General features: G+C 54.4%; 1 protein-coding gene across 2 annotated transcripts in view; it reads left to right on the top strand.

Moving 5' to 3' along the window:
- Positions 1 to 20,834, top strand: part of KLHL29 (kelch like family member 29) — a 272,918-nt gene that overhangs the window by 69,559 nt on the left and 182,525 nt on the right. For both annotated transcript variants that reach the window (XM_037035405.1, XM_037035407.1), the window contains exon 2: positions 3,224 to 3,334. The gene's annotated coding sequence lies outside the window, so the exon portion shown is untranslated. The remainder of the gene's footprint in view (positions 1 to 3,223; positions 3,335 to 20,834) is intronic.

Below are 20,834 nucleotides of genomic sequence, written 5' to 3'. Positions count from 1 at the left end.
AGGGTTAACTTGGGAACAGAGTTATTACTAGACACCAGTTTCTAGTCATTTAATTTAAAATCACTTGAAATACCATGCATCTCCTGAAAGTCAGAGGGATTTATGTACCTGGATATAGCTTCCAGGCCTCCTAAAGTAGAAAGTGTAATGAGTGTAGGGTCTATTACACAGCACCATGAGAGGGGGCGCTGTGGAGCAGCAATTGAATGTTGAGATAATGATGTCTGTTCTCAGGATGCCCAGGATTTGACAGCCAGGAGTGGAGGTTGGGTAGAAGAAAGAAGTGCAAGAAGAGTAAATAAACAAAATCACTGAGCTTTGAACTAACATCAGTGTGAGCTGAGAAGACTTAGAAACCCCTCAAGGGGCGCAGTTTCTGGCTGAGGTGGGCACAGATAGCATGAGGGGGCTGCTCCTTGCCCTGGGAGCGGGGAGTAGTGAGACCAGTACTGAGACGTTGGTGCTGGGCACGGGGAGAGGATTATGTGCCAGTTTCTCTAGTTTTAAGAATGGGAAAGGCAGGTTCATAGGAATTAAATAACTCTGCTGTGTCAGAAAAGTAAGGCACCTCACTGGAATTCTAATTCACATCTGTTTCCAAAGTCCCGCTTTTTAACCATCTCTGAGAATGTATCCGGTTTGGGGTCTTGACAGGAAAGGACCCGTTCCAGTGTGTGATTTGAAAAGCGTCAGTGAAAGGACGCTTCGCGCCGGTGTAGGCACTGTGACACCCCAGGGCTCATGTGGGGGAGGGAAGCGTTATGGGCTCTAAGCCTAAAGGGACCAGGGAGGGAGCTGCTCCAGGAATCCAGAGAGGGGGCTATGTGGCGCCCTCCCAGGGCAGCCAGAGACAGCCATGACCTTCAGCGGAGGGACAAGGCCAGCCCAGGAAGGCACCGCGGGCAGGAAGGGAAAGCACTGGCCCCCATCCCTAGTGTCCCACCGGGGCCTGCGTGAGCCCCACCCAGATCACAAGCGAGGCCCTCCACGCCGGTCAGGTGAGCCTCGTGAGGCCCGGAGAGGAGGAAAGCCCACCTGGAGGGGGAGACAGAAACTACCCGGCACAGCCTGTAATATCTAACATGTCAGCTCTTATTAGGATCTTTTCAGAAGCACGTTAGGGAAAAGTCCCAATAAACTTGGCTTTGCACAAGGTTTATTTTTATTCAAAATCTCATTTTAGTTATCTCCTCTGGAAGTGGCCTCTGGGGACTGCAAAGGAGGAAGGAAGAGGTCTTTGTCATTGGAACAAGTTAGACAGCCTGGTGGCCTGCCTCCCTCCAAGCTCCTGTCTGGCCTATGCCCTGTTCATCCCACACAGCCTGGAGAGTTGAGCCACCGGGGTTAAAGAGAAAGGAAGGGCGTAAACTTGACATTGGCCTCAAAGGTCTGTCTCAAGAGAGTGAGAGCTTCCTCTAAATCTTGGCAGCCCGTATCTTCGGGCTCTGATTTAGCTGATAATTGCCTTCCCAGTGGCCTAAGGGCCTGCATGATCTGGACACACACCACCCTAGCCTGGTCTCCTGCTGGCATCTCCCTTGTCCGGCCTCAGTCACACTGATACCAGGACGTTTGCACTGGCTCCACCCTGTGCCTGGAGTGCTGTCCCCCAGGTACCTGTGTGCCCCACTGCCTTATCGCCTTCATGTGTGCGCACATGTCATGTTCTCAGGGGACTTAGCCTGACCCCTCCCTTAAATTTCACCACAATCACCTGACACTCGTTCCCTGCTCCACTTCTTCTCTACTAAGTAACACTGACCACCTTCTGTACACAGTTTGCCCTTACTCCTGAAGGTTGTTGTTTATTCTGTATTTCTAACCCCTTCAGGAGGATGAGCTCCATGAGGCCAGGGTTTGCGGGAGGGCGGTTCTGTTATGTTCACTGGCGTATTCCCAGGGCCCAGACTACAGTCTGACACAGAGCAGGCCCTCAGTAATTATCTGTGGAATGAATGGATGGTTAAATGAATGAATGGGCTTTTCAAAGATCTAAAAGTGGCCTGACCGCTGTCTCCCAGACCTCTCCCTTCCCCACCACATGTCTGCCAAAGATCTTTCCCAGAAGTCCATCGATCATCTGATTCTGATCGTCATCAGTACTGTCGATACTTTGCGGCCCAAAGCCTAGATTTATCCATGTGTTTCACATGCACCTGGCAGAGGATGTGTGCGTACGGCTTTGGCTCTGTGTCAAGACTAAATGGCGACCTTGGCTCCCTTTGCTTCCCCACAGAGGTTATTTCTCCACCTTAAAGGGAACACACTCTCTTTGGGAAAAATAATATTTTTGCCACCTTCAGCTATTAAAATGGCTATTTGATATGGCCAGCCTGCGTCTCTGTCAGTGGCAGCTGAGAAAGCTCAGGGCGGGAGGCTCTGAGGACGACCAGCCGCGACACGGGCAAGGAGCCCATTGTAAAGGCGCATGAGTGCGCAGTGACGTGTTTACCTGTCCAGATCCTTCGTGTATCACATTAAAGCTTTCCCCTGCTTTCCGGGACTCTGGGGCGCTAAGAGGAAAAAGGAAAATCAATTGATAATGATATATTCCGTTTAGAAAAAGACATTGATTCCCGGGTAATGGCAGCCGTGCGTTTTTGCAGGGCAGGATGCGGCTTCCTGGCGCGAGGAAGGCTTTCGCACAGGCCGCGAGGCAAAGCGGGATCAGCAGTAGCCCTGTCTCCCCACGATGGACAGCCAGCCTCTCCCGTCTGGGTGTTAAATCTATATCTTTTTTAAAACCGTCCTCCCCAGGGAACCCATCTCTTGCCTTTTCAAGGTCTCCTTGCCCATTGTCTAAAAAACTAACGATTGGTGTTTGTAATTCTAGAGTTTGTGTCCTGTTCTCTTTTCAGCCTCAGATGAAAGACTTCAATGCCTTATTATTTCTATCTCTGGAGTTTCTTGGTTTGGATTAGATGGAAGGCAGTGCCATTGTTCCCTCCCTTATTCAATGTTAATGGCTCTCCCTTGGGGATTAGGGCTCTGTGTGTTTGGGGGTGGGGGAGGGGTAGCAGTGCTGCCCCTGGGGGTGCTGGGCTCCCCACTTGGCCCCCCTATCTTGGGCCCACCCTGTGTGAGACCAGCCACACTCAGAAATCCAAGCCTGGGACAAGCTTCCACTTAGGGCAGCAACCACCCAAGGTACTGGAATTCCAAAGAGAACTTTTTTGCAAAAGAGGATATACCTTTTCCCCACCTTTTTCTCTTCTGCTTCCAGACGGCCTGGCCTCCTGGTGATGCCCGCGCTGTTGCGCTAAGTGCTGGTGGCCGTCGAGGGTCTTGCATCCTGGGGACGAACCCCGAGCGTGCCAGGGACGTGCGGTGCAAGGTAGGCCTCTGCTCAGCTCACCTGGGCCGAGAAAGGCATCAGGCCCTGGCGTGGCCGGCGATGTTCTCTAATGCGGATTTCACAGGGGAAGGGAGGAAAATGCAGCCCGTTCCCTCGCCCTTTTGGTGGGTGACATTTGTACTACAGATGTAAGGTTGACTGGTGCTCCGGGCCTGGCTAAGCCAGCTGGGCCCCCATCCTCCTGGAATCCGCCTGCCAGCCTTGTTGTAGCTCATCTTTGCTCTCCTGGGTCTCGGGGAGGTTGGATATGGGCGTAGCCAGTAGTAGCTGGGTGACCTTTAAGCTCCTCAAAACTGTAATTCTATTTTTGGCAATTTAACTTTCCTGGTGGTTAAAATAGCATTATTAAATATCATTAAAATAATTTGTTCATGATAAAAATATTTAAGACAGTACTTAACATTATATGAATTATTACAATCCTGAGAAATAAGTATTTTAGTGTCTCTTTCTGGGCCTTTTTCCTGTGCGCGCGCACACACACACACACACACACAAATGTGGTCGCATTATGTGTGCTGCTGGGTGACATGTTGTTTTCACGTGTGTTATGTCACTGGTACCTCTTTATGTCAGTAAATACAAATCTACAGCATTCTCAAGGCTTCATACATGTGTATATATGTATATATTATACATATATGTATGTGTCTATATTATACATATATGTATATATTATACATGTATGTATTGTGTGCATGTATGTGTGTTGAGCATGTATGTATGTGTGTATAATCATCAACATGGTTTACTTAACTAGTGCCCTAAAGATGGCCATTTAGTTTGTTTTCAATTTTTCACTCCTATATATAACACCATCACAAACACTTTTGTGCATATAGCTTTGCATGGTCATTCGATGGTTTTCTTGGACTAAATTTGTAAAAGTCTGGCCTGAAGTGTTGATCCGGGATTCTCAAACCCAGCTCATGAAGCCAGGAGAGTTGGGGGTGGGGCCGATCTCGTAGGGCGGAAATCTGGAGGGAAAGAAGCCGCAGACCCCTCTCACACGCAACCACAGGCCGGGAGCGTGCCAACAGAAGCCGGGAGCCTGGCGCTGGAGTTGCCAACACTCACCCCTTTCCCTTTGCCGAGGTCAGGGGCTGGGCCTGGAATGAGAGTGGGCAGGTGGGGGTCTGGACACGGGGATTCAGACAGTTGGGACTGAGCTGGCCCAGGCCAGCATGGCTCCATGGCACTTGAACTGTTGGAAACCCATGAGCCAAAGCCACCTCTGCTTAACCCAGGAGGCCTGGTGCTGGGCAAGCATGGGCCACGTCTGCTGCGTTCTCAGCACCACACACCCTGGTACCCTCCAACCAGGAGCCTCATAGCCTCTGCCTGGGGCCAGATGACAGCCTTTTGTCCAGCTTCCTCCTGCAGGAGGGGCCAGAGCAGCAGGCCAACAAGGTTCCTGCCATGTCCAAACTCTCTGCTGGCCAGAGAGCTTTCTTTGGGCTTGGAGACAGTGAGGTTGGGGCTGGCCCTCCACTCCCAGAGCCCTTGCACAGAGACGAGAAAATGCAGCTGTGGGGTGTAGGTAGCCATGGTTTGTCAGCAGGAAGCAAGAGGAGGCTCCTGGCTGGGCCTGGATCTGCTGTGGAGATGGAAGAACACCCCCTGTGCAGTGCAGCCTGCTGCCATCACCCCGGAGCCCAGAGGGGGCAGCCAGCAGGGCAGATGGGTTTCAGGCCTTAGGAGCTGTGGGTTGTTGGCACACCCCTAATGGCACTATGGGACAGCTGTCCTGGTTGCTTCTGAGACTGTAGGGTTGGAGGAAAGCTGGAAAACTGGACAGCCAAGCCTGGATTTGGTGGCCACGGTGTTCCCAGCTCCAAGAGGGGGCAGAGGCGGACTTGAAGTCTGGGGAAAGATTCAGGAGACGGTCTGCGCAGAAATCGGCTTTCCTAGGACAGGCCTTCGAGTTGCGTGCACTGTGAGCATGGCAGGGGGTGAAGGGGACAGAGAATGCAAGCAATAGGTTTGATTGTTCTTACTTCGGGCCTTCCGTCCTCCACCACTGATACAAGTGGCACGTGGCTCTTGTTCATCCCAGCCTTTGAGATGCATGTATTTTGGGGTGGTGGAGGGACAGGGCCTACCTGGCAGGACACATCTCATACGGCTTCCCCTCTCTGCAGCCCCTAGACTGGTGTCCCCACCTGAACCCCTGCCCGTCTTCCTTACCACATGGCCAGTGTCCAGAGGACAGAATCCCGTCTGAACTATCTCTGTATTCTCCCCTCCATCCCTCCTGCCCAGCACCTGCCAGCGCGTTCAGTAAATATGTCGCTGTGCACCCAGCCGCCACTGTTCCTGGGACAGCACGCGGCCTGGTGCTGGGTTGCATTTCTTCCCCTTGTGCAGGACTCCCATTGATTTCCAAGAAGATAGGAAGGCTCCACCAGCCACCGTGGCCCCAGCTATCACTTTCCTGTGGAAACTGGGCCGGATCCCTGGGCTCTGTGAGCGTCTTGCTCCAGAATGCAGACACGGAGGGCTGCTCCTCACCCGTCAATGATTTGATGAGAATCACCCCGTCCCCGAGGGTGTGGTGCCAGAACCAGCTAACAGGAGTGATGGCTGACACCTGCGTGCAGTGGGTGACCCTGGCTGGGCTGGGGCTGAGTTGTGCAGAACCAGAGGCTGAGCCAGGCATGGCGTCAACCCAGGCGTTGGAGGTGATAAAGGGACAACGCCGGTCCCCATCCATGCTAAGGAGCACCCTGTTGTCATCCCCAGACTCCATCCCTGTGACTGTCTCAGCATTGTCCCCACTGCAAGCCCCACATCCTGGGAGCACTTTGCACATGTCCCCAGAGCTAAGGAGACCTAGAACTGTCCCGCTAGAGAACGCCGCCTGCTGTGCCCGGGACTTCCGCACTCACGGCAGCCTCGCCCCGCCAAGCCGCCCTGAGGTGCCCTCGATGACCCCATTCTCTGCCCTTTCCTTCCTCCTCCATCGCTCCAGACAGTGTTGCCTCGTGGGCTCCAGTCTCTCTTCCCTCCTTCTCTCTTGCCTCCATCCCACTTTGGCCTCTGTGGTACCCCACCAAGGACGGACCTGTGGGCAGACGCCTCGGTGCAGCTACTGCTAACACATACACTCTGTCACCTCTTGTCCTTTGTCCTTGTTGCCTCTCCCAACCATGCCAGCTGGCTCAGGAGCCTCAGCCAAACCCTCAGCCCTGCCCAGGTATCCTCTGTGCATCCCTGGTCCATCATCTGCCCAGTCCCTGTAGCTGTTCCCCACCTTTCCCATTGCCCTCAGACCCCCAGCCTGCCCTGTCCACCTCTGGACCAGCAAATGGATGACCTGGTTGGCTTCATGGAGAAAAGGAGTCCCTCTCCCCCTTGGCCAAGGTGGGCCGCATCACTCCATCCCTCTGGCCACTCTGTCGGTAAACATAGGTGGCTTTGCCCCCAGGTTTGCCTCTCAGCGGCCCTGGGGGCTTGGCCCTGATAGGGCACCACTGTCCTGAGGCCCCAACCATTTCTCCAGCTGAGTCCTAGGGATCAGTTACCCCGCCGAGTCGCATCTTGGACTCAGCCTGCCCAGAGCCAGGTCCCCCTTGCTCCCTCTGAGGCAGTCATCGGGACGCCCTAGTCCACACCCTCCCTTGGCTGCAAAGGAGAATCTCTTTTGCTTTAGAGTCTTCACCTTGTTTCCAGGACCATGAGCTTGAGGACAAGGGCCATCCTTTTATCTCCACGTCCTGAGATCAGGTGATGTGCAGTTCACAGCTCACAGGACAGAGTGGCGTCTCAGGCAGTGCAGTGGGTGGGACCTTTGACTGGGAGGCAGGCCACTGGGCTCTCGCCCCGAATCCACAGGCACTCGGGGCAAGCACCATACAGCCTTCTGCGCCTCAGTCTCCTCAGGCTGAGCTTTAGAAGTCCTCGCTCCCAGGACGGGGTTGGTAGTCTTGGAGGGAGGGCAGTGCTCCCCTGGCCAGCAGTGGTCAACCTTCTGGAATCACCTGGAGAGCTTTGAAAATACAGATGCCCATTTCCCCACCCCGATCTTCTCATTGAATTGTCCTTGTGAGGGTGGGTATCTGCGTATCAAAAACACTCCACCACCGCTCTCAACTCAGGGGCCTTAGCAAATCCCTGGACTCTAAGCTGTGAGGAATTGGGATGGAAATTCGAGAGATTCTGCGAAGCAAAAGTCTGGATAGTGTGTAGCTATTTGCTCTTTCAGATATTCTAAAATCTGCCGTCTGGATCAAGCCGTCCAAAAGCTGAGTATTCAGCTACGTCACACTGCCACCCCTGCTCACCCCACCCCTCCCCGAAATGCTGGAACCAGTGCCTGACAGGCTGTTGGAGGATCTGGTTTCCCTATAGATCACATCGACCTGCCCACACTTAGGGCTCTGTGGCAGGTAATGTCTGTCATGGTGGAGACCCCTTCGCTGGGACCCCTGGGAGAAGGGCCTCCGAGTTAAGCACAGATGCGTTCTTCTCGGAGCCACCGTCATAGTGTCATGTCGGATCACGTTGTGACAGAGCCGATGCTGGCTGGCCTCTTCCGACTCCGAGCAGTGCTTCTCCGCCCTGGCCCCTTGTCAGAGTCACCGAGGGGCATTTGAAAGTCCTGAGATCCAGGCTTCACCGCAGGTCAGTCTCCAGACAGGACCCAGACATCGACATCAGTAATTTGCTGCCCACGCAGTTCCAAAGGGAGGCCAAGGTCAGAGGCACGGCCACCCCTGGGGGCCAATCTGAGCCCCACCTGCAGCTAACAGAGAGGACTTCCTACACACGGCTTCATGGAGGCAGCCGCCCCTGCGCCATTTCCTGCTCCTCTCTCCTGCTCTTCATTTGCGTTGTCTTCCCTGAGCCCTTTTGAGTCACAGCTTTCCTTTCTGGAAATCAGTGAGGAAAAAACAAACAGAAGAGAGTCTTCCCGCTTTCCCAGGCTGGGCGCTGGGCACAGCTCCTGCCCCTGTGGGGCCTTGCAGGGGACAGGGTCGGAGGCCCTGTGCCCACCCACAGCTCGGGGGTGGGGGTGCCTCCCTGTTCTGGGAACCCTGTGATGGGGGATTGCAGCCCCTTCTGCCAGGAGCTCTGCAAGGCCCAGGAAAGAGGCTCGGTCAGCTCACAGCATCTGTGTGCCCACACGGGATTGGGGTTAAAGAGGGGCCTGATGGGGGTGGTGTCCCTCTGCCCAGGACAGTGGCAATGCCATCCCTGTCTGCCTTCCTCAGTCTGGGAGACTCAGCCCCACATGAACAACAGACTGAGGTCATCATGCAAGGGCAAGAGCTGCCCAGGGGTGGGATCTTTCCCCATTTCTGGAAGCACAGGGGTTCAGGAACAACACACACACAGGGCAGTTCCCCTGCACTGACAGGGCTGGGGTGGGGCTCACACGGCATCTCACTGGAGCTGCAAAACCTCACTTGGCACCTGCGCTAGAAATAGCTTATCTGCAAACCTCAGAGTTTATTTTTGTGGCCAAGTTTGATTTCCCAAGTAACCCGTCTCCTTCTTTACATTGCACCTGCCCCAGCAGCCTGGGCTGCAGGACAGGTGTGAGTCTGTGTCTGGGGGAGCACACCTGGCCGGGGGGGCCTGGGGTGACCCCAGTCTGCCTGCACTCTGCAAGCTTTGCCTGCCCTGGGAGAGCTCAGAGCAAGGGATGCCTCTTTCTAGTTTGCACAAAAAAAAATGCCCAAGGAGCTGGCAGTGGCCAGAGTCCTGCTCAGGGAAAGTGCCACACACACAGCTGTCCAGCGTGCAGAGGTGCTTGAGTCTGTGGGCATCTGTCCCCTTTGAATGCTCTCATACAGTCACAGGTCACTCCAAATAACTTGTAAGCTTAAATTTTCTCTCTCTCTCGTAACATGACAGTACCAGGAGTAATTGGGCTAGTGCAGGAGGAATACCTACCACCATTCATTCCTTCATTTCTTCAGCCGCAGTGTATACTGTTCTAGTTTCTGGGTGCAGCCAGGTCAGACAAAAAGCCCTGTCCCCAAGGAGCTAGTGGACCAGTGTGGACACCAGCAAGTAAATGCATCCTTATGAGATGTGATAAATACAAAAAGAATTTCTACGAAGTGCTATGGAAAACAACTTATCCACTCCACAAATATGTCTGGAACAGCTACCCTATCCCAGGCATCATTCTAGGCACTGGGGACCCAGCAGTGAGCACAGGAGACAAAGGTCCCTGACTCAGAACTCCCACTGAGGGGACAAGGGTACTCACATCTTAGCTTGGTCAAAACCACAGGCTTCCAAGAGGAGATGACTTGAAGCTGGAAATTGGAGTCTAGGGGGTGGTGTGTGTGTGTGTGTGTGTGTGTGTGTGTGTGTGTGCAAGGAAGGTTCCGGGCAAGAGGAGCAGCTTGTGCAAAGGCTGGAGATGTAAAAAGAGAGCAGAGCCCAGAGAATCTTTGGCAGCCTCGTGATCTAGCCAAGGGTGTCCAACCTGTGCCTGCGGGCTGCACATAGCCCGGGATGGCAGTGAATGCGGCCCAACACAAAATTCTAAATTTAGCTAAAACAGTATGAGATTGTGTGTGTGTGTGTGTGTGTGTGATTACATGTTGTGATGTATTTAACGTGTGGCCCAAGACAACCCTTCTTCGTCCAGTGTGGCCCAGAGACGCCAAAAGGCTGGACACCCCTGGCAGTCACTGCCCCACTCCTGATTTGTTAGAATGGCCAAGGCCAAGATCATAAGACTTACTTTACCTCCTCCTGTGACCTCATGCTTTTAGTTTGCCAAGTGTTTCCACATAATTCTCTGTTCTTGGTCCAGAGGGGGGCCCCAGAAGGATGATTATTGCCATGTATTATATCAAGCAGCGATCTGAGTCCCAGAGAAGGTCACTGTCTGGGCCAAGGTCACAAGAGCACTCAAACCAGGATGAGAACTAGAGTCCTTTTACCTGTTTCCTTATCTGGAGGCACCTCCTGCCTGCAGGTCAACTGTCAGTCCTTGAATGGAAGCCTGAAGCGCCCTTAGCAAGTGTCAGTCATATGCCTGTCTTCCACGAATGTTATTGAGCACCTACTATGTGTCAAGCCCAGTAAGTACCAAGTGACCATCCTCTGGGCCCCTGTGTCATCCCAGCCCCACCCAGGAAGAAAATTGGAAGAGTCACAACTGGGTTGGCCTGCCTTCCACCCGCCATCACGGAAGAGGCCTAAAGACCATGGGGCAGCCAGACGATGGGCGTCACCTGCCTGTACCGAGTTGAGCAGGAAACAGAATTCCCCAGGCAGGTGGCGACCTCTCACTGAGCCCACGCACCCACTCAGGGCACGCAGAGGCGCATGAATTACAGCTGCCGCTTTGTGTTTTTCGCTCTCCCTTGTGAGAGAGGGGGATGCTGGGAGAGTGGGGAGACCAGAGCCTCGGTTCCCGCGCTGGAGCTGGCCTGGGTGAGACAGTCACCGCCTAGCAGCCCTCCCTGCTCTCCTTCTGATTTGTAGCAACTTATTTAGATAAAAGCATCTGGTTTGTAAGGTAGCACTGACAACAACAACAAAAAGTCGCTAAAAAGCGTATTTCTGCTTTTACAAAGTAGCCTAGTAACAGGAACAGGAGGTAACAATTAGCCTGCCCCCGACCCTTCTCCAGGCACAGAGACCGGTGCTGAGAGTGGGCAATGAGAGTCAGGACACCGAGGCGGTCTGGCCAGGGTCCCCTCATGGACTGGTGCTCACAGATGTGCACTGGGCAGTCTCTGCCAGCCAGCCAGCCTGCCAGCCTCACCCTCCCATTAGCTCAAGGGGAGGCCTCCTCCCTCTGCATCCCAGACTAAGCAGTGCGATTATTTACTTAGCACCAGTTCAAGGCTTTCTGAGATGCACTCCGTTTTGCTGTCCTGCATGGATGTGCACCGAGCTGCACCACGGACTTTATGTACCGGATACAATAAATCTGACCCCACACCAGCTAGCCAAACGCCCCTCCTGTGACCCCCACCCCCCGCGTGTGCACACACACAGCCTCATTCCCGTCCACATAGATGCCTGTGCTCCTGACTGACCCTGCTCCTGTGCTTGCGCCGCCGGGCACCTGCCCTGCGAAGCCTGGGAACAGCCTCTCCCGTCCTGGCAAAGCGTTCCCAGCCACCCACCCATGGGGGTTCTCTCCCCGGAGCGTCTGTCACCGTCACTCTCCCCAGCGCCCATTTGGGTCTTCTTGGGTCACGTGCAGTCCTTTCACTGTCCAGTGTGCTCAAGGCGCATCGCCGACCCCTGGGAGCTCTGTGGGGGTGGGAGAGCTCTCTGCAGAGTGGAGCATGCGCTCTACCCGGAACAGGAGCTGGTAACAGAAAAAGTCAGCTCGCACGGCCCCTAGCGGTGCTCCTGGTCCCTCAGCCCCTCCACTTCCCTTCCACCACAAAACCCTCTTACCTGGCACCTGGAAGTTCCCTAGTCCACTCTGGGGGACAGCTGGGAGTCCCCCGAGGACAGGGGCTATATCTCCGTCACCGGTCCCTCCCCAAAGCTTGGCACAAAGAAGGCTCTTGAATATTTACAGGGTGAGCGTTAGCACCTGTGCTTTACTGGGAAGCATCTCGTTTAACCTGTCTCACCTGTTTGTCCGAGGGCCCGCCATACCTTTCAGAACGGCTTACAGCTGCCCACTGTAGGGCAGGGTGGGCAACGCACCAACTCTGCCCTTCCAAGGCCCCAAGGCCCAGACTCTCCTTTCCACAGTTCGAGGCGCAGTTCACGGTCCAGGAGAGAGACAGGCTGCCCTGGGCCCTGCTGGCCAGCCCAGGGTCTCAATATGCTCAATCTCACATTTAAGCCACACTTAGAAACGGGTGTCCCACAGTCCCAGGGGCCGCACAGCATTCATGTTCATTCATTCGGGACACATTCGTTCAAGCAGCATCTCAGAGCGACCGAGGGCACAGCTGGTGAAACCAGACTACCTGTGTCCTGCTCCCATCCCTGCCCCTCACCAGCTGCACAACTTCCAGATGGTTATTGAGACTCCTTGTGCCTCAGTTTCTTCATCTGCAAAATAGGGATCATAGTAAGACCTACCTCCCGTTGGGGTCGTGAGGATTAAATGAGTTCACTGAATACAGTGTGGGGAATCGTGTTTGAAACCAAGTTCTAGACAAGGGTTTGCTGTTATTATCATGAGGGGCTAGGACACCAGCCGAGCAATGGACTCCAATTTATACTCTCTTCAGGGCCACGTGCACCTTCAAGGAGGGTGTCAGTGTGCCCACCCCTGCCCCCCACCATACCAGGCAGTGGTGCTGTGGCCTCTGCCTGCTGAGTCCATGCAGTCAGCAGAGGTCTTCTCCTCCAGCAGCCGAAACCCAGACACCGGATGTGGGTGGATGACCATCAGAGACGCTGGCCGGCTTTGGGACCTGGAAGCTCGTTCCCACCCTCTTTCGATCTCAGGGTTTCCCATCTTCATCTCTATCGCAGGGGCTTAGATTCATGATGGAGGCCCAAGGGCCAGCCAGTCACTGTTCCTAGCAATGACTCTCTGGCTGTGGCCACCTGGGGGCTTCTGGGAGTCTGCCACAATTAGCACTGTGGCTTCAGAAGGTATGTCAGCATGTCCTTGGGGCATCTGTCATTAACAATTATGAAGTCATTATTTAGTAAATAATTCATAACCCGAGAGATGGGATAAGCCGCCAATGAACAATAATCCGTTTAGCATGAGGCTTGGCTGGCCGCTGGCAGGGGATGATGTGGCCCCTCCCCACCTGTGGTGCCAGCCCAAACTTACGAGCTGGCTGGGGCCGGCCTCTTGGAAGCCCTCCCCAGAATCGGAGAGGATTTAATCTCTGGAATGACACCAATCGGTGTTGAGCGCTGACCAAGCCTATGGAGGCGGGACTTTTATTGCCCCCCTTTGCAGAAAAGTATAGGGAGGTGCCGAGGTCAAGGCCTGACCCGAGGTCAGCCAGCCTTGGGGCTGGGATTCAGTTTCATGGGCCCTGAGAGCTGTCGCTCTAAACCAGTATGTCCCACCACCTCCCTCTATGAGCTTTGACCTCTCAGTCACTTGTCTGGCCTTGTTTCCTGTGGCCTGTACCCTCCAGCCCGCAACGGGGGTCCTGGAGGCCTAAGGTTTCCCTCCAGCCTCCCTCACCAAGGGAGGGACCCAGGTGGGATTTCATAGAGACCGTGGGCCCTGGCTTCACGGGCTGCTCAGCCAGTTGGCGGGTGGTTAGGCTTGTTAGGGAGGCCAAACCAAGGGTGCAGGGGAGAGGGGAGAAGAGGGTGTCTTCAGGACACTCACTGTGTCTGAACATGCCGTCTTCCCACAGCCTGGTGCCCTTCTCCTGACCAGGGGACCCAGGGCAGCGTCTGGTCACCCTCCATGAAGAGCTCCAACGCGGAGAAAGGGCTTTGGCCCAGATGGCATGGACTTGGGAGGAATGAGTTGGCCTTTTGGTCGGCTTAGCTCTGCCAAGACAGACTCCTCTCCCACCCATACTGCCCCCCACCCCCAGCAAGGCCAGCAACACACCCTATTCCCGTAGGACCATTTCAAAGACCCGCCCAGAGGCTCCCAGTCAGGGAGGGAGCCCCTGCGGGGTATCTGTCACTGTTGAGAGTTTCTGCTCTTGGATTCCCCGAAGTAGGGTCACATCATCAGCACACATACAACCAGCCTCATCGAGGCCTGGAGTCTCACGGGGCCTTGGTCACACTTCTCAGCAACCAGCGCCATCCTTCGTGAGCTGCAAGGAACCCAGAGCGGCTGGATGCTGGGCCCTGTAATCGTCCCACATCTGGAACACTCCTCAAATCTCCGTGGCCAGGCCTCATGGTGGAGGAAGCCACGGTGGTTTCCAGGCATGCTCGTTTCTTAATAACTGCAGGCACCACCTCGAGGAGTGGCCCCTTTTATCCCTCTGACCTCTCCTACTGCCGACTGCAGGTCAGGACGGGCAGACACAGAGGCCAAGGGCAGGGTTCGCCTCGCTGCCTCCCGAACAGGTTGAAACAGCGGGAACCTCCTCCCATCCTTATCCCAGGAGGCACTGCTCCTGCCCTGCTTGCTGGTCAGGCTCCCACACGGATGGACACACATCTCTGGACCCCTTCCTGAACCCCTGTGCTTCCCAAAATGGGGAAAGATTCCACCCCTGGGCAGCTCTTGCCCTTGCATGATGACCTCAGTCTGTTGTTCATGTGCGGCCGAGTCTCCCAGACAGAGGAAGGCAGACAGGGACGGTATTGCCACTGTCCTGGGCAGAGGGACACCACCCCCATCAGGCCTCTCTTTAACCCCAATCCCGTGTGGGCACACAGAGGCTGTGAGCTGACCGAGCCTCTTTCCTGGGCCTTGCAGAGCTCCTGGCAGAAGGGGCTGCAATCCCCCGTCACATGGTTCCTAGAGCAGCGAGGCACCCCTACCCCTGAGCTGTGGGTGGGCACGGGGCCTCCAACTCTGTCCCCTGCAAGGCCCCACAGGGGCAGGAGCTGTGCCCAGGGCCCAGCCTGGGAAAGCGGGAAGACTTTCTTCTGTTTTTTTTTCCCTCACTAACTTCCAAAAAGGAAAGCTGTGACTCAAAAGGACTCACGGAAGGCAACGCAAATGAAAAATAGGAGAGAGGAGCAGGAAATGGCGCAGGGGCGGCTGCCTCCGTGAAGCCGTGTGTAGGAAGTCCTCTCTGTTAGCTGCAGGTGGGGCTCAGATTGGCCCCCAGGGGTGGCCGTGCCTCTGACCTTGGCCTCCCATTGGAATTGCCTGGGGCTTCTGCTGACTCACGTGAGAAGCTCTACGTCTTGCTTACCCCTGAAAGTTGGGGGTAGGGGGTGCACATCCCCTGGTGTCCAGGGCTTTGTTGCATGGGCTCCTACTTTCTGTCTCTCTGGCAGCTGCACCCTGAGGCCCCCCAGTGCCTCTCCACAGATGTGAGGGAGCCCCTGGGCCATGACTGTCGTGCTAGCCAGGTTGTGGGTGACTGATGGCAAACAAAACTGTCATCTAGAGAGGGGGATCTTCGGGACGGAGAGAAATCGGCCTTTGTCCTGAGGCAGAGCACGGGCTCTCCCTGGGCTGTGATAGACAGAAGGCACAATCTCGGAGAGCCCCCCCCCCCGTGATTTGCCCTCCTCCTCCCAGCGAGGGCTGCCACGGGGCTATTAGTGATGTTGGACAGGGAGGCCTGCAGTCCGCCCTGGGGACACATCAGCCCCGCTTCGAAAGCTGCTCCCAGAGGTCTCCAGGGAGGGAAATTCCATCAGCCCCGAGTCCCTGTTCCGGTGGCTCCTGCAGGCTTTCCTGCTATCTGACCTAAATCTCCCTTGCTGCAATTTAAGCCCATTTTCCCTTGTTTTGTTTTCGAGTGGAAGGGAGAGCAGCTAGTCCCCAGCTGCCTCGGACAGCAAGGGGAGTCAGAAGTCCTTCGTCCCTCCTGCCGAGCTGAAGCCTTCTCAGAAACCTGCCCTGTCGAAGCCCCACCTGCTGAAGCCTCCAGAGAAGGGCTTTCCTATTGGCCCAGGACACAGGCTCCAAGCACGGGGGGAGCCGCTTTGGAGGGGGCAGAGCCCCTCCAGTGGGTGTGACGCTGAGGTGGCCCCTGGGGTGAACAGAGGAGACGCAGCAGAGAGAGGGGCGGATGGTCGGATCAGCACCACACGGGGAGGAGCCAGGAGGGACAGCCGCCGGGAACCCAGGAGCTTCCTGTGGGAGGGGACACCCACACTATCTCCTGAAGGGTGGAGTGGGGTGTCGGGGGCATCTGCGGGAGCTGAAATAGAGGACCCTTCAGACGGACACCAGCAGGATTCTCACCCACTCCAGGTCCCACGTTGGGGTTTGAAGAAATAGTTCTTTTCCTCATATTCCCCTTTATCCCAGTACTTCAGCGGGTTCTTCCCAGCCAGCCTCAGCAGATGGTACAAAGGGTTTCACGCCGTCTCGCCTTCATTCACCCATACATTCGGGGGGGGGGGGGGTCTGTTGGCCACTCGATCTCCTGGACCTGTCGGTTTCTGTCTGGTTCCTGTGCCTTGTCACTTCTGGGAACAATAACTCCCACTCGTTCCTGCTGAACGTTAGCTGTTTTGTAGGCCATCAAAGCCGGTTCCCGGAAGAGTTGAGTTCGTTGGGGGGGGGGGGGGATTTTGTTTTAATTTGATTGGAAAACAGTAGAATGCAGCGGGGCTCTGGGTTTAAAAAGTGGTGACACCCAGGCCAGGTGCACTGAGGACAGGGGGAGAATCTTCACGTGTACCAGGCCAATGGAACCAAAACCCTCCTGCTCTGTAGGAAAAAAGGGACAGAAACTGAATCCCTCTTTCCTAAGCAGTTATCTCGCTGGAGTCCCGAGATGTGAGCCCCGGCATCTGAGTGTTTGTTTCCATTGTTGGTCCAGTAGCCCCCTCTCAACTGCTTGGCTTCAACACAAAGGAACCAAAAAAAAAAAGAAGAAAAAAGAAAAGGAAGCATTGATTGGATTTAAATAATGGAATTGCCATTAATATCTTCCATAAAAGATGATTGATTCTGACTTGGATTTATGGGAAGTTGGGGCTTGTAAAACTCAACAGAGTGGCAGTCATTCAATATTAATGCTGGCTTATGTGCCCCCCCCAAGGCTAGTTAAATGGATGGGGCCCCCCATGCCAGCAGCGGGGTCACAGAAGCCTCTGGAGGGTGGGGAGGGCCGTCCGGGGCCCGGGTCAGATGCCAGTCTAAGAAGCCGGGCGGTGCCGTACCCCTGCTTCCGTCACATTGTTGGACCCTAGTGTGAAAATGGCTGCCCTTTTCATCAAGAGGCCGAAGGGGCTGTAGCCCCTGGGGAGACCAGCTGCTTTCCCCTGTGCTCTGTGGAAGCCCACTGCCCCTAGGAGGACCGAGGACCCCCCAATGGCCCGGGAAGTGTCTCACCCTCCCTGTACCCCTACGAGCTCTGCCCGCCCCTGGGCTAGTAGTGGGTGCATGAGCCGCTTCAGCCCCAGTTCTGCTGTTCTGGCAGCCCCGGGCTCAGCAGGACAGACCTTCAGCACAGGGGCACATGGCTGGGGGTTTCCTCGGCCTCTATGCCTGTTTGCTTGTGAACAGATGGCGGTGAGGCTGGGCTCCTGCAAGAACGTGGTGGCAGCGTCCTAAGTGGCCTCCAGCTCTTCTTAGGAAGGGCAGGCAGGAGGTGTCAGTCACGTCACTGTCACCACCGTGCAGATAGCTCCCTGGCGCTGCCTCTTGCATCTCTGTCCTAGTGGTTCGAAAGCCTTTTCTCCGTCTTCCAGCCCCAGCTCACAGGATGGATGGGTCCTGACTTTAAGACCAGTCCATTAGCGAGACCAACAGATCTCCCTCCTCTGGAACGGGAACTAAGGGAACCAGAGCGAGTTCCATTGGGGCCAAATAGTAATACACCCGCAAGACAAGGGCACTTATCCTGGGCTCAGTGCATTACGAGGTGGGGTCTCAAAGGCAGCTGATTGGGAAAGAAAGTAAGAGGGAGACGATGTCCCCAGAGAAGGAGAATTCTGGATGAGAGACAGAGCTCACTGTGGCTGGTCCCCGAAGCTCTTCTTGTTTCTGCCCGTCTGTGGCGTCCCCTGAAACTGGACCTGGGCTCCTACGACTCCTCGCCTTAGCATGAGCTGGTGTGGGAGGGCTGTCTGTAGGGAAGCCAAAGAACTCTCCTCAGAACAACTATCTCTGAGTGCTTTGCAGTAACCCAGCCAAGTCGGAATTATTGACTTGGTCCAGCAGACCCTCACCAGCTGTCGAAATGGCCGTTTCAACAGACGTGTCGGCTGAGGCTCTGGGTGAGGAAGCGATGGAGCTGGGTTGCGGGGCCAGTCTTCCCCACTCACAGCCAAGGCTCCTTCCTTGCCTCTTCCTGCCGCACCCCGTCCCGTTGGCTGTGTTCACTCTCCCTGGTCTCCCATCAGGTCTCGGCTCCTCGAAGACAGGGACTGTGTTCATTCACCGTCGGCCCCCACCACTGCCCACCATAGGCTGTGGCACACCTGCAGCCTTCAGGCGTCTGATGGGTGCAATTCAGTTTTCACGCAGACCTCAGAGAAGGCATTGAACTCCAAGCCCCAAGGCCAGAGTTCAAGTCCCGCCTCTCTCCACCGTGGGTGTATCATTGGGGCAGTCACTTCACTCTCTCCCTCGCCTGCAACAACAGGTACAGTCCAAGTTGTAAGGAACAGTTAGATGAGATGATTTCTGGGGTCTTTTCTGCCCTGAAAGGACACAGCTCTGTCATCTGCGCCCTACCTACCACCCAGGAATGATAGGAAGTATAAAACACCCAGCGCTCTCTCCAGCTGGGTGATTGCCCCACCCTGTCCTGGCAAACAGCGCCGCCCTTTCCCACTGGCCTCGTTGGCTCAGCACCATTCCCGACAGGCCCTCACCACGGCCTTTTCTTTCGTTTCTTGCTGGTTAAGAGGGATCTGTGCCGTGGCCAGGCAGGCCGCGATTTGCATGCACCCTGATAGCAGCTTTATCTAATGAAGATGAGATGCTTACACATATTTTCATTCTTAAAAAAAATCGGCTATTAATTTGTCAGAATTATTCATATTTTACTGATATTTTCCATGTATCTAATCAGGGAGCTCATGAATAGAAATGAAACTATTTAAATACAGAGATGGTATACATTGTAAGATCTTGTTTTCTCAAGCTGTTTCATAATGCAGTGAATACATTTATTTCTTCTAAAAACAGGTTTTGCAACCATCAAAAAAAAGCTTTCTTTAAATCTCTCGTTAAATATGACTCTATTCAGATTGCTGACTTGTCGTGAGCGGCGATGGGTATGTGTGTGCACACGCATGTGTTTGTACACACGTGTGTGCCTGTGCGGTCACCTGAAGAATGTACATTGTTTTCGGATCTTCCCCGTGGGGACAGGAGGCTGTTTTTGTTGAGAAAAGTGGAAAATGCACTTGGGTCAAATCCTGAGGCCGGATGGACGGCGACAGGAAAGTACAGATTGAAAAACTGGGCTGAATAATACTCCAGATCGTTATTTGTTCGATGGAGACTTTTCGACTGCCCAGAATTCCAGCAGCCCTCACCTACATTGAAAGAGGCTTAGAATCGTTAAACAATGCCAGATATTAAATATCCTACTGCTATCTCTCGAAATATTAGCAAGTAATGTAAAACACATGGCATCTACTCAATAGAAAATCTGAGAATACAAATTATCATAGTTGTCTTATAAGACCTCTGGGAAGCTCAAACGAAATTGCTTAATTCCATTAATAACAAACTATTGCTCTAGCTATTAAAGTAACATAAGGTAATAGAGATCATGTCGAGAGATTGCACTGCGGCTCGTTCTTCACCTAGCACGCATTCATTCAGGGGCATTGATAGATTTTAATTGACTATGGCAACCGAATAGCAACAAAGGAAATGGAATGTCTTTTGAAAAGGTTCACATTTTGGAGAAGCAAGCAGCAACGCTGAAGTGGGGGTTCAGGGATGCTGCCAGAGGCGGGAAGGACGTTGGGGAACACGTGCACCAGCACCTGCTCCACGAAAATGCTCTCCTGGGCCCTTAACAGAAAGCTGCTTGGGAGCAGGCCACGGCCCAGGCCCCTTTTTTCACCTCTAGAGTCCGAGCCGAAACAAAACCAGCCCAGGCCGCACAGTAAAGACACGCACTCTGTCATGAATGTCCATGGGGCTTCCAAGCTGTGAGACGGGAGGGACTTCGGTGCAGGCTGCTGAGTCCTCCCTGAAAAGAGGCCTCTGAGAATAGGGCTTGTTTTGGCCTGAAACCCTGGCAATGGCGTGGGCGACCCCTCATCATGGCTCTGAAGCTGAGGATCACTTGGCTGCCAATCTCGTCCAGGATGGATTCTGGTGACCTGTGGCCTACTTTTCTCTTCTACGTTTTGGTCCTCTGCCCACTACTCGTGGTCCTTCTGTCTTCTTGCCACACCCCATTGCCATCAGGGAGTCCTTCTGTCTCGCATGTCTCGCAAGCCTTGCTTTATTCTGTATAAAGTTAGTTTTGTCTTAGTCAGCTCGGGCTGCCGTAAGGATACACCCCAGACGGGGTCCCTCAAACAACAGCCGCTTCATTTCTCAGTTGTGGAAGCTGCAAGTCCAGGATCGGTGGAATCACGTTCTGGGGAGAGCTTTCGTCCTGGCTTCCCGAGAGCGGCCTGCTTGCTGTGTTTCCTGAGTTGGGGTGGAGTGGGGGAGGGAGAGGAGGTGAGCTCTCTCCGGGACCTCTTCTTATCGGGACACTCATCCTACTGGGTCAGGACCTCACCCTTAGACCCTCGTTGAACCTTAATTAGGCTCATCAGCTTTCTATCTACAAATATAGTTACATTGAGGGTTAGGGACTCATCATGAATTTTGGCGGGCAGGACACAATCCGTCTGTAATAGGTTCGGAGTTCTCCTTTCATTGTCTTTTCAATGATTGATTGATTGATTGGTTTTAGAGAGAAAGAGAGGGAGAGAAACATCCATCAGTGTGTGGTTGCCTCTCATGCACCCCCCACTGAGGACATGGCCCACAACC

The sequence above is a fragment of the Sturnira hondurensis genome, unplaced genomic scaffold, assembly GCF_014824575.4.
Source record: "Sturnira hondurensis isolate 20B ecotype Veracruz unplaced genomic scaffold, ASM1482457v3 Scaffold0022319, whole genome shotgun sequence".
Taxonomy (NCBI): domain Eukaryota; kingdom Metazoa; phylum Chordata; class Mammalia; order Chiroptera; family Phyllostomidae; genus Sturnira; species Sturnira hondurensis.
This window is presented reverse-complemented; position numbering and strand designations above follow the sequence as displayed.